We start from the raw sequence: 13,976 nt of genomic DNA, 5'->3' as shown, positions 1-13,976 counted from the left end.
GTTTTTGAGTTTTTTTAGTTTGTTTCTGGATTTATCTTTCCCTAATGTGTGATGGCGAAAATGAAAGTGAAGTATGAAGTATGGATGGTGATGGTGGCTTCTACAGTGATTTTCTCAAACTTGAAAGTGCTCAAGAAGAAAGCTTTAAAACAACTAAACTGAAATCAATTCTTAAGAGAAAGTAAATGCATCAAACAGTGAACTAATGACAATGGCCCAGTATCCTTGCTGCTGAATGAAGAGAAAGTAAAAACTGAACTTAAAGCAACTCAAACCAAAAACAAAGCAACTAATTCACACTACTTAAACTCTTCAGATCCTTTACCCTTCAGCTCAATCTACCTTGTGGGAAGTAATCATGAATAAGTCAAGCAATATGCTATCTAAATGGCAAGAAATTAAATTGCATAAAAGAAACTAGTCACACTACTTTAACTCTTCCGGTCCTTTACCCTTCAGCTCAATCTACCTTGTGGGAAGCAACCATGAATAAGTTTAAGCGATATGATAACTAAATTGCAAGAAATTAAATTGCAGAAAGGAAACTAATCACACTACTTCAACTCTTCTGATCCTTTACCCTTCAGCTCAATCTACCTTGTGGGAAGCAATCATGAATAAGTTTAAGCAATATGATAACTAAATCACACTACAGTTAGTAATATTCCGATTTCTTGCTAATAGAGTCACTTCACTATAGAAAGAAACCATAAATTGATGAGCAGTATGATATCTAAATAACAAAAAAAATAGATAAGCAAATCACAATCTTGAAAAGATAGTACTGAAATTAAACTTCAGAAAATGAAAGTTAGTAGGAAAGACAAGATGATCTCATATGTCAATAGTTATCAAAAAGATGAAAATTTGCCCAGGTTGCCTAAGAAAACCTGCAGAAAAGCACTGATCAGTTGACAGTTATAAGAAAACAGAGGTGAAAATATAAACAACAGTGAGTTAAGAAACATCAAGCAGTGTGTTATGTACAAGCTAATGATACAAGAACATAAGAAAACCAAATGAAAACTTTACAAGGCTTCAGCGCGCAGGGGCCCTCTGCCACTTCAGCCGGTCAGCAAGTAGTCACACGAATAAACTCAGAAAAGTCTTCTCATATATTAAAACAGCAACATATATAAACAGTGGGGTGATAACACAACAGTTCAGAATTTACATATCCAAAAAAAAACTCCTTTACAGTGTTCAACGACGCGTTATTTATAATGAAAAGTGTCGAACAAACTAACTAGATTTTATGCTATTGACTGTGTTGTCAAAGACACGTAGATCCCTTCAGCCGAGATCTAGCGTAACTGTCATCATGTCATGTCATTAAATCTCTGGAGTGGTAACTGTTGAATTCAAGTTACGGGAATGATCTCCAGGTGTGCCTGTGTCTTCGTGAGTTGAGGACTGTGCCACGTAAATGCTCACATGCTCAAAACAAATACATGCCACCGCTGAACTCCTTGGTTGGCTTTGCCTTTGACCTTCGTTGACCGTGACCTTCTATGGATGATTTGGCTGATTTGAAGGGACACGTTCCATGTATCTATCACCTGGAGCTTGCCCATGTGGCCCGTTTCTTCATAGGACACCTGTAGCACAACTTTTAACAAAATAGCTGCGAAATCCTGTGTTGGCTACGGAAACCTGTGCTGGCTACAGAAACTGACAAGTTTCCGCAGCTGCATGAACAAAAAAACTAAACCAAACAACAGTCATAAGCATAGTCAGAAAACCATGTAAAAAGCTCTTTTTAAACTACAATGCAATGATTTAACAGCTGGGTGGATGAAATAAGTGGAAAAGGAAGGCTAAGAGGGTGTATAGGAAGGTGCAGGTTTGAGGCTCAACAACCGCCAATGAAGATAACATGAGATACATTTGGCATTTGAAACAAGTCTGCCAAATTCATAAACTATTTTCACACCTGATCATGCACAATATTTATCTGATGCGCTCGATTTGTTCGCCACGTGGATAAATGGAGAGAACATATGGAAATAGGGATTTGAATCCCTCGTGACAGTGTTTACTCAACCAGGTGTATTTTTGGCAAACAGAAAGAAAAGGGAGCTGAAATGGTCAAAGCACCGAATGCCTGAATGTAAACGTTGATATCCACCATGACATAAAAAAAAATAGGATTTGATTGCTTATGTTTATCTTTAGTTATGGGATCTACGCTAGAGGTGTTGCTTCTTGAAGTTTTAGGCTTTTTATTCCTTCTTATTTAGCAATCATCCGGAAAGGAGAATCCCCACGAGCCTTGGGAAATGTAATAATCTCAGATATATAGACCTGTCGATGAATAATTTAATGGGCAGTATACCAAAGAAATTGAGCAGTTATCAAATGTTGGAGGCGGTGATGGGGTAACTACAGCTGGCTCATGATATGGTGACAGTCAAACTCAAAATTGAATAAAGAACAACTACCATGCAGAAAGATAGGTTCGATTGCCTATTTTGGTTTTCAGTCATGATTTCAGAGGCTCTACATTACAGTTTCCACATTCTAATTGGTCATCAACAAACAAAATGTAACGCTACTCCTTTTTAGAGCAGTCTTGTCCTATTTTCATGATTTTAGGTGAAACTGCCCCTTATTTTCATCAATTCGCTTTCCCAGGCTCTAAGTCTATTTATTGTATTAAAAAATCATTTTGTAGAGAGAGTTCTGAGTTCTGGGAAATGGTGGAGGAATAACTCAGCGTTTGGCTGTACATATTGACAGAGAAATAATTAAATGGCACAGCTCTGATTTATAATATTCTTGTGGTATGAGTTTTGGCATGTGTTTTTCTCTCTGTTTCATATGTATCTTGTGATGTTTTTCATTTCATTCATGATCGTTTCTAGCTGAATACTTTTAAGTTAGAAAGGTGGAATTCAATCATTGCTCTACCTCGAGGAAGTGTTAAGTCTTTATGTGTTTTCTTCTACCTGGAAAGGATTCATACATTAATGCCCTTTTCAGCTTTCTTAAATAGTCTTTTCACCCCATTTAAATTCAATTCAATTGCTAAAACCTCATGCTTATCTCGCCTTATGAAATATCATGTGCCTTTGGTTAAATCTCTACTCATGCTATCCTTGTCCCATGCAGCCCGGCAACTTAGTCATTAAATTAAATATCCCTCATTCACATTCATTTTACTAGCCTAAATCAGTTCCCATTAAGTCATATTGGACTCTATTAATCATTTTATCAAGATAGACCCAGAGAGAGCCCTCTCCTGTCCTCGTAGGGCTAGCTACGAGGTTGAGCTTGGTTTGATGTTGCCTTAAACCTCGCCTTCATTCAACCTGAGGCAGATTTAGGTGCTAACACCAGTCACACTGGTCCTGTTATGGAAAGCTTTTTAAATTAGAGTTGAAGCTTCCATCTCTAGAAGCTCCGTAACAGAAGTTTGGTAAATGGTTTGGCCGAATGGGGTCGAGGATGATAGTTTGGGCTCCTTTCCCCTATAATGATGGAAATACCTCAAGGGACAAGTCCTTCTCCCATGAGAAGAGGATCCATCTCCCATCGATCTTTCCTATATAAACCTCCCTTCTTCCCAAGCAGAAACTAGTGACTAGTGTGAAATCAGAATTAGACAAGCAAGTTATTACTAGTTGTAGCCATCTAGTTGTGTGAGGGAGAAGTGTGTTTGGTTTGGAGTGAAGCCTAAAGGGAAGAGTCTTTAAACTATTTTTGTTTGAAGCCATCATGAAGTGTTAGCAGAAGTGTGTGGGAACCTAGTCTTGTTAGAGGAAGACTGCGACATCAACACGAATGGTTGTAATCTCTATTTGATATTAATATATGAAACTATCGATTGATTTCCTACATGTTTTGTAATACTACATATTCATGTATTAATGCTTCTTGACTCATTAAGTAGGTTGAATTTCAATTTGACTATTATTATGTTTGTGTGTTGTTGTTGTTTACTTGTTTCAGGAGCTTGAAAAGAAAGTGACAGATTGCTGGAGCGAGCAAGCGAGTACATCATCAAGCATGATAAGTGACCAAGAGGTAGGCCCTCTTGATTGATTCTAGTCTAAGGAAATCTTCCATAGAATGTATCAGTTGTGGCTAGACCCATTATCGGATTAGAGGAATTCATTCATGTCCGCACTTATAATTTTGCTTCACAACAAATTGGCAACTCCACTGGGGAGATCCCATCCTTTTGTTTGTTTTGGATTTCATGATTTCATGAGAACTTTGTTAGTTTTGTGTTTTCCCTTTTCTTTTGTTACTTTTCTCCTTCTTACTGGCCTAAGTCTAGAATCCATAGTAGCAGATCTGGTCCCTGTTTTTTTTTTTTCTCCTTAGTTTCCTTAGACAGTGCATCTAATCGGTTGAAAGTCGCGTCAATCAGCGCGAATTGCAAAGGAACAATTGCGCTGGCCCACATTTGGCGCTTGTTGTCAGTTAGGTAGTCATGCCGATTCCTATAAGTGAAGATTAGGGCTAGACTCCAATCTTGGACAATGTGTTATGCTCTTGTGCTTTTGACCTTGTGGGCCTTTTGACTGTCTTTCTCCCTGATTAGAAACCTACTTTTCACTTGGTTTTGCTTGCTTGTAGGCTTGTCATTTTGTTGTTTTATTGATCGAATCATTGAGTGGCCAGCGACACTAGGACATCTAGCCAGTCGTCCATTCAGTAGCTTGTGGACTCATCAAGTCTCATTGTGGGTGTGTTTGCTCCTTGCATTTGTTTCTTGTCCCTGTTATGACTTTCACCTCCTTTTGCACAAGTTTGAAAAAATTTGGTTTACTAGTTTGAAAGTCTTTTTCCGGCATAGATTACATTGTTGGTATCGTGTTTGACAAAGTCGATGTTTCGTCAATCTGAATGAACTTCTCTTTTCATGTTTTCATCTTCTTGAAGAGCTCATAGTCTTGAAATTTGTTTCATTCAAATATTGTATGCGAAAGTTTGTTTCGTTGTTTCATGAGAAAGTGTGAAATTCTAGCTTGTTGCATCATTATGATTCACATCTTTAAAAAACTACAATTGCATCAGCATTTGAAAAACAAAAGAAATTTGTTCATTTTGAAAGGACTAATATATAAGTGCTTGTTAGAAAATTAGGAATTGGAATGCATTTTTCATTAGTTTATTTTTAAAAAAAGTGAAGTAGTGAAAAATCATTTCATTTTCAGTTGCTTGATTGTTTGCATTTGATTGAGTAGTTTCTACCCTCTCTAGCATAGGCATTTCATCGAACTGAAAGGGTCTTGTCCCATTTAGTTTCATTTTAAGCTTTTCGAGTAGCATTTTTAAGACCTAAAAAATGAAACTTAACCCAAGATCAACTCTAAAATGAATTCAATTTACCTAAGGTGCACTTGACATTAACGATCACATCTAGAAGGTCTAGGCTAGAGACGTGTTCTGGCATCTCTAAACCTAGCAGTTGTCGTTATCTTCGGCATTAGACAGTGCTAGCACAGATTTGTGCTCCCCATACCATTTTGTATATAAGGGGAGACCCCATTAGGCTGCAATCCTTTTAGCTTTAGGAAGCCGAGTCAGCTGCCTTGTGAACATGATACACTGAACACAACATTTGGGGAGATTGCCTGCTCCTACTTCTTGGCTCGGTAGGAGGTATTCTATAGTTCATGCTTGCCTGGTAATTCTGTTTACCTAGATCTTCCAAAGTAGTCATCTGATATTTTCGACTCATTAAAATTAAAAGTTCACCCGAGCACTTGTCCTTTTGAGCTCGTTTCCAATCGAAAGCGATAGAGTCATCTTTGTTTCTTTCTCAACTCTTAAAAAATGAAATAACATCAGTCATGTATGCATCTTAAATTATTGATTACCCATGATCCAAAACATCCTGTTATATTTTTTACCAAATCATGAGTTCCCTTAAAATGAAATTTTAAAGCCTTGAAGTTATTTGTTCTATCCACTAAAACAAGGTCATCGTGGATGAACACTACAACAAAACGCTATGATTAGCATCCCTTTTCGCTACCTTTTTTGCATCTAGAGCCCATTTTTGGTGTTATTTGTGTCCATTTATCAAATATGGTGCAAAACCTAATGCAAAGTTTGCACCAAGTCTTACATCAGCTTTAGCACCAGGTATTGTAATACGTTTTGCACCCTGTTTTGCATCATGTTTGGCACCAAATTTTGTTTCACCAACTTTTTCATCGTCTATTTCATCCACCTTTTGTTCCTACACTTCCTTAAAATTTTTCATCATCTCTTTCATCCTCTTTGCATCATTTTTAAAATTATTTTTTGCATCCATTTTTGCATATTTTTTGCATCCCCTTTGTGCCAAGTTTTGCATCAAGGTTTATGTATAGTTTTTGTTATCGGGAAATCTAGTGTCTATTTAGAGCTGCTAGTCCCACTAAGACGGGTAGCTTTCTTAGAAACAAATAGATTAAAGTCACTTTTTTTTCCTTTACGAGAGAGAGATGAGAAAGAAGTAGAGAGTACCAACCTCAGTCTTTTGCTTGGTTCCTTGCTTGTTTCCTTTCCTCTTTGACAGAATCTTGCCACTGCTTCCTTACTTGTCCTACTTCAAAGAGCACCTGTAGATTCACAGCAGCATAATACCATCAAAGCATAGAGATCTTTCACTGTAAACAATATAGGATCAGATATATATTGACTATACAAATGCATATATCAACACAATATTCAGGGATACACAAGAATATGGAGGAAAACTCAAATAGCTTTATTAATAAAAGTAGTAGAAGAGAGGATTACAACCACTTGGTCTAACCCAGCGCCATCCTCCCAGCTTGAAATTCCTCTTCACCTCACAGAAAGCAAGATCACACAACAATGTCCTCAAAGAGAAACCAGCATCACCTCTTTGTAAATTACCCAATTCCAACCTTTATATCTCTAGGATGAGGGATCCATTTATAGATATTTGCAGGGGGGTGAGTCAGCTTCTGGTATTTTGATTATTGTCATCTCTCTAATAGTTCTTGGTTCTATTTGGAGATTTCATGATCTCCTACTCATCTTTGGGTGAATTCAAGGAGGCAAGTGTCAAATGAGCAGCTCCTAGAAGATTCTCAGGGTCTCCACCTAGCAAATTGCTTGTGCCATTTGTCTTCTTTCACTCATCACACCCTACCGAAGGGCTTTCTAGTATGCATCACACTTTTTGCATGTGGCAGGTGAGATGCATCACACCCTTTGCACTAGACAGTCTGTATGGTACTGCTTGGACCAGTTCTGAGTGGTTTTTCATGGAAAACTTCTGGGAGATGATGTAATCAGCTGACCTTGCTCCTTTAGGATATGAAACAACACTTTTAGGGACTTAGAAGCCCTTGGTTTATGGACATATGTGATTGGGGTTGTAGTGCCCAAATATGTCTATAACAGTTTCCCCCTAAAGCATGAGGTCGTAAATCTTTTGATGTCGGGTGAAATGCTTTATAATGAAGATCCGAGGATTTTCGCACTGTAAGGTGACCTATAATAAGATACAATACAATACATTATCTTCATAATATTTTCATGATCTAGATGAGGCAGGCATTCCCATGCTCAACTTGATAAATTCATTTTGATGTACATAGGACAGACAACCGTCTCTGTGCAGACTGATGATTCTGGTAGAGCCATCATCCCTTAGTTTGGATGATTATCTGTGCAGCAATGATGTACATTTGATGTCTTTATTTTCCTGATTATATCGCAGCCTAGATGGATGAAACTAGATCTAGGGTCTTCAAAACTCATTCAATCTTCGCCCGGAAGTAGAAGTCGATCCATGTGAAAAGATGTTCTGATGTCGAACATGGAAGGACATTGCCTGATTACCTGCCAATGATGCAAGCTATTAACAAATGCGAGAGGAATCACCGATGATGATGATGACTGTCAAGGTATTACAATACAATTCACGTGGTGTGGATACATGAGTTGATGTTGAACACCACACAAATTTTTTTGGTCAAAGGCCATTAGTGTAAACCTATTGCCGAAAGTGAGAAACTTGCCATTGAGGCATGCAAGCTTCAAAGTACTAGAAGGGTTGTCCCTAGGTCGGCCTTTTGGATAATGAGTTGATGTCAATAAGAAGTGAACCATTGTAGGAGGGCATTAATGGATCCCACATCTACGACACGGAACGGAGCAAATGATTTTGTAGAGGTGAAAACGATCTGATGATACAAGGTTCAGGGTGGCAATCATGAAAGAATGAAGCATGAAGGTATTGTAGTGGATGAGACACAAGTTGGGTAGGTGAATTCTCTAAGCGACTTCTCTTGAACATATCGGTGACATTGAAATGGATTTGTAGCATTAACCCCAAAAGTGGATGGTACGGTGGACCAATGGTGGTATGACCGGTGAATAGAATAACCCAACCCAACTCAGTCATGGTGATGGATTGAAAGTGTCATGTTCAAGAGCGACCTGCTACCAATAAAGTTTCTTCAAGTTTTCTTCCCAATTTTCCCCAGTAATTTCTTAACAGTACCTCTTTATTTTTGTCAAGCTTGAGGAGGATAACATATGCCTGTTCTATAATTTTCCCTTCGGACAAACTCGTTGCTATGTTTTAACGAGCCTAGCGACAATGAAACTCGCTCTTATCTGAATGGACATGCTTGTCGCTATTGCTTTAACAAGTTTAACGACAAGGATAACTTGGTCCTTTTAATTTTAGAGAGTCTGAAAAGAGATGAAAAGAAAACTCCAATATTCCTTTTTCATAATATAATCCCTTAAGTTTAAAAAGTATAAAACAATATGAAAGGGATGACTTTTCGATAGTTTTAATGAGCCGAACAAGACAAACGCTCGATATTTTTGTGTAATAATACCTCAGGTACAAAAATATTAAAATCTGGAGGAGGGATAGCACTTCCAATCACTTTAACGAGCTGGAGAGGCCAATTTCTCGGCAATCTTTTCATATTTTACGAGTCAGATGAAAAGAGCTTAAAGGACACTTATTTGTGGAGGAACGAGTGATGTTTTCATATAGCAGCTGGTTCCAGGTAAGGTTTGGAACTTTCCAATCACGACAGTGTAAAGAAGGTGGCTAATAGGATCACTCGTCGCAGTTGTTCCTCAAAAGGGGTAAACAATCAAATGGAGGCAAATGATCAACTAAAATAGAGTGGAGGTGATGGTAAGAACACGACCAAGGCTCAAAAGATGATGATAATCATTCACAATGGTTATTTACCGGAGGTCGGTTCATTTTTTAATGAGCTTAAACTCTGGTGGAACATATGCTCATTACTAGGTTTAATTTTTAACGAGCTTGAACTTCGCGTAAAACTGCTCGTGCCAGTCGTATAATAAGGATGCCTCATTGATAGGTTCATTTTTTAGGGAGCTTTCACCATTCGAAATTATGCTCTGACTCCTTTTATTGTGTAAGCTAGGAACGATCAATCCTATGAGTTTAAAGGGTTATGAACCTACAAACTAAGAAAATAAGTTCTCGTTTTTCACTTTCACTCAAAAAGATTTGCATGCCCCCAGGTATAAAGAAGTAGATTTTCCCAGGTTACCCCTCAATTTGCAAACAAAACATTTGTAACATTTGTTCTATTGAGAAAGACCTACTTTTTCCAAGTTACCCTTCAATTTTCAGACAAAACATTTGTTCTATCACAAAAGGCCTACCTTCTAACAAAGGTATCCTTTCTTGATCTAATCCCATTTTCCTAAATGGATGGGTCCGTTAGACCAGTGATATGTTCTCTACAGAAACCTACCCTATACCTAAATTTTTCCTGTTGAAGCAAACCAGGGTGCATGCACCCTAGGTTTCAGTCATGACCACCGAATCACTCTTGCTCATCAGGTGGACAGATTGGACATTGATGAGACATTCCTTGCGCAAAAAGACCTGTTAGGGATGGCAATTGACTATTAGCTATGTGTGAACCAGGGAATGAAATCTGGTCTACGAGTTGGACCACTCTGCCTTCATGCGGAAAACACATTACTCGAAAGAGTGAGGAGACAATGGCTCCCATGCTATAAATGTAGTCACGCCCAAGGAGTAGATTGTAATCTAAAGGTCCTTGGAATACCATTACGTTCAGATAAATGGTTTTCCTTCTCAAAGTTATAGGAAAACTTGGAAAAATCCCTAATGGTCGACTAGTTCCTTTTTCGAAGCATGTCAGATTTCACATCTCAGGAAAAAGCAATGGTGAACCAAGCGCTTTCCAAGCAATTGAGGAAAGGATACTCATAGAAGCCCCTTCATCTATGATGGTACCAACCATGACCATTTTGTAAGTTTGCACTATGATTTGAAATGGTGCATTAGATGGTAAATGGAGTCTGCCTAGTAGATTCCAATCGAAGGAAACAACTACGTTGCTTGGAGGTGGGACCGAATAAACGGTCTGATACAACTCTAACGAACTTCCTTCCTAAGGTAAAGTGATGGGAAGAATGCCCCCATGTTCATCAGAGTCTGTGTTTACGAAAAGAATTTGAACAGTGTCATTCTCATTCTCTTCGGTGACTATATCATCTAAAGGTAAATATTCTGAATTCAAGATGGGGTCGACTGCCATCTCGACCTGTTGACCTTGGTCCGATGTGGGCTCAGAGGGTTAATCTTCAATGGTAGGTGCTTTGACCGACACCAAAGGTGGGTCAATCGAATTTTCAACTTGTAATGGATTCAGCAAGAGTTTCTTGTATCCAAGAGGGAGTCACTGCGGCGATGCCGGAGGATTATCCAAGACTCTTTTAGATTCGTCTAGGAAGGGACAACGATGGAGGGCATGATCGCCTTCACACAGTCTGTAGGGAAATTTAGATTTTCCTTTATGTCCAGTGACTTTGCTTTCACTAGTTGACGGTGTACTTTCAACATGATCATCATAGGTTGACGAGACAGGATTGTGCAAGAGAGGACACCAGTCCCTTAGGATCCATGGGATGAAAGGACAATCTCGGTGATAGTGGTCTCTTTTGCAGATGATACATGGAGATTTAGGTTTGGACAATGTAGTGTGTGGATTTTCGCTAGACAATGCATGGTTGCCCCATTTTTCTGTTGGCTCCTTTGTCTTCTTCTCCTTCCCCTTCTTCTTCTTCTCAGTTACTTGGTTTTTAGTTTTACTATCTTCACCAAGCGAAGAGGAAGAAGGATAGAGAGAGACAAACAAAGTAGAAGGTTGGGGGGGAACTCTGGTATCATCTAGTTATTCATTCGATTGTTCAGGAATCACGTTGCTTTGAATCACAGAGGTCGGGAAAAGCCATACCGGCAGGCCAATTGTCAGTCCTGGAAGGGACAATGTGGCCATATGAGGCGCACCAACATCTCCTCAAGAGGAGAAAGGACTAGGATTTCCCCCAAGGGGAAATCCTTGGTTGGTGGACTCCATTTTCTCGACCTAAGACCAACTAGGGAACAATGACATTATTCCAATTAAAATAAATTTTATATGCTTTGACACAACTTGCTTTTTCAATTTTCAAGGGTCGAGAAAAAGCTAAAGATGACTCTAGTCGCCTTCGATTTTTAATGAGCCTGAAGTGACAAGTGCTCAGACATACCTTTTCCTTTAAGCAGTCTAAAAATGAATGAAGAGACTACTCTAGAAATCTAGATAGAGGGATTACCAAACCAATAAAAAAACTGCAGAATACTTTTTACGGTACGGCAGTCAATCTTCCCGAATGTTGTGTTTAGTGCATTGTGATCGATAGGGTGGCAGACATGGCTTCCTAGGGATAAAGGATATAGCCTATTGTGGTCTCCCAATATATACTCGATGGTACGTGGGAGCACAAATCCATACTGGGACTTGTCATCTCAAAGAGGAGGAATCACCCAACCTACAATGAAAGCGATAGTTACCAGGCTTTGCAACGCCGGAATACGTCTCTAGCCTAGACTTCTAGATGTTGTGCGTTAGGTTCCAAAGCTTTTTTATGTTCATTGAATTTGTTTTACAGTTGATCTTTCTTAAGAAATTTTCCTTTCAAGTTCACCACGTGATGTAGATATACAATTCCTAAAATGCAATCTAAGATGATAAACAATCATTTAATCTTCTTTTTGCAATGAAAGTCCTAGCTACTAAGGAAAGAGAAATGAAATTCTTTCAACATAGAGCAAAGAGCACACACTAGATGCACTGTTCTAAATCACAATCAACAAGCAGTCTAAATGCAAATACACATGCATGTATTTGTTTTCTGCTTTCTTAATGTGTGAATGAAAAAAAGAATGCTAAGTAAAAATATGAATTATATCTTCTTACAAAGTGACAGCAATAACGATTTTCTTTAAAAAAAAAAAAAAAAAAAGGGAGACAAAATGACTCTGTTAGAGTCGATCTGGTCATCCCTCTGTCAGAGATCATTTCTCTTATTGCATTTCATTCTTAGGTGTCTCATTCAGCTCGATCATCTGCATTCTTCTAGGGGCATGCCATAATCTGACGGAAGGGTCATACATTACCCCTCATTCCTTATCCATGCTGGCTCAGGTATGTCCGTCAAAATCAAGTTTTAAAATCACTTACAGTCTTGTTTTAGTCTATTGATCAGCAAAGGTCATTTCAGTCATTAGGTCTAGGGTTAGTCAATTTGGTCTTCAACAATGTCTAATAATGCCAGTAGACTAATGAGGGAGGTCCTTAATAGGTTTTCATTTCCAATATTTTCATCATCATATGCTCAACTATGACTTTTCTTCAAAACTCTGTTTTGAAGAAAATTCGTCATTTCGCTTTGTAATAAATTGTCACGTAATTTTCAAAAAAAAAAATTAGTTGTTGAAATCTCCAAGCTTAGCCCTAGTCTTCCATTGTCAATACATGCCACTATCCCTGCAAAAATTGACAAAAGACTCATCACTCAAGCCAAAAAATCAAAAGGGAAACAAAAAGAAAGACTTTTATTAATTGTGGAAAAAGTGCCAAGTCAAAACATTACAAAGTGGGTTTGTGAGAAGCAAAAATCAAATCCATTACTATAAGATGTTGTCATGGTTTTAAAACATTCATTTGTATATAAGAGATCAAAGAGGGTTGAAGTTTAGTGTTGAGAAGGAAAACTTGTAAAGTTCCAAGCCAAAGCTGCGTTCAAAGCCGGCGCAGTGCATAGAGCAGGTGGCGCGACGCACTGGGGAGGCGCAACGCGTTTGGCGCAATCAGCCAGTATAAATTAACATGGGCATGGCGCACTGGGACAGCGTGGCACATTGGTAAATTTGCGCGGCGCACTCATTTGTGTGGCCCGAAAAATGCTATAACGGCCTCCAAACGCCAAAATAGTGCCAATTTCCTTTGTTTCATGTAGGTGGAGCTCTATTTCTCTTGTGCATTAAAGTTTGGTAGTTATGCTATGATGGTTGATGTTTTGAGCTTCCAAACAAACGATCAAACTCTATTATTTTGAATTCCTCAAATATAAGATGCTTCCTAGGGTTTCAAAAATGATTGGCCACCAAGCTTTTTCTTTTTCAATCATTTCTTTTCTCCCTGATTCCATTTGTTCCTTGACTTCATTATTCCCTTTCACCTAAAATTACTAAACTCCTATCCCAAATTCCCTTTCCCAAACTTTTAAATGTGAAACACTAAACTCTATTCTCACACATAAATCCTAAACCCTCTCCCATATTTCCCTAACAAATCTGTCCCGATAGTCCCTAATCCCTTAATATTATTTCCCCTTCCTAACAGTCCTTGTTTCATTTATTTTCCCCTTGGTGGCAGAAATTAAACTCATCACAAAAGAGCAGTCCAGCACAATTTATATACATCAGCATCTTTTTCTTCAAGGTATTTTGTACAACAGTCATGGCATTTGAGCATTCATCTGATTATGAAATGGGAACCCAAAGTGACTCACCCATGGAGGAACATGCACCCCGTAGGCCTCATAGAGGAGGTAGACATTTTAGAGAAGAACCAGTCACCCTCACTGAATTACAGGCTTGCCCTCTTGCCATGTTTTATTTCCAACATCAATCATGCTAT

The sequence above is a fragment of the Pinus tabuliformis genome, chromosome X (genome assembly GCF_031772625.1).
Source record: "Pinus tabuliformis cultivar Carrire ecotype Pingquan chromosome X, CPIR1, whole genome shotgun sequence".
NCBI lineage: Eukaryota > Viridiplantae > Streptophyta > Pinopsida > Pinales > Pinaceae > Pinus > Pinus tabuliformis.
Note: the sequence above shows the minus strand (reverse complement) of the source record.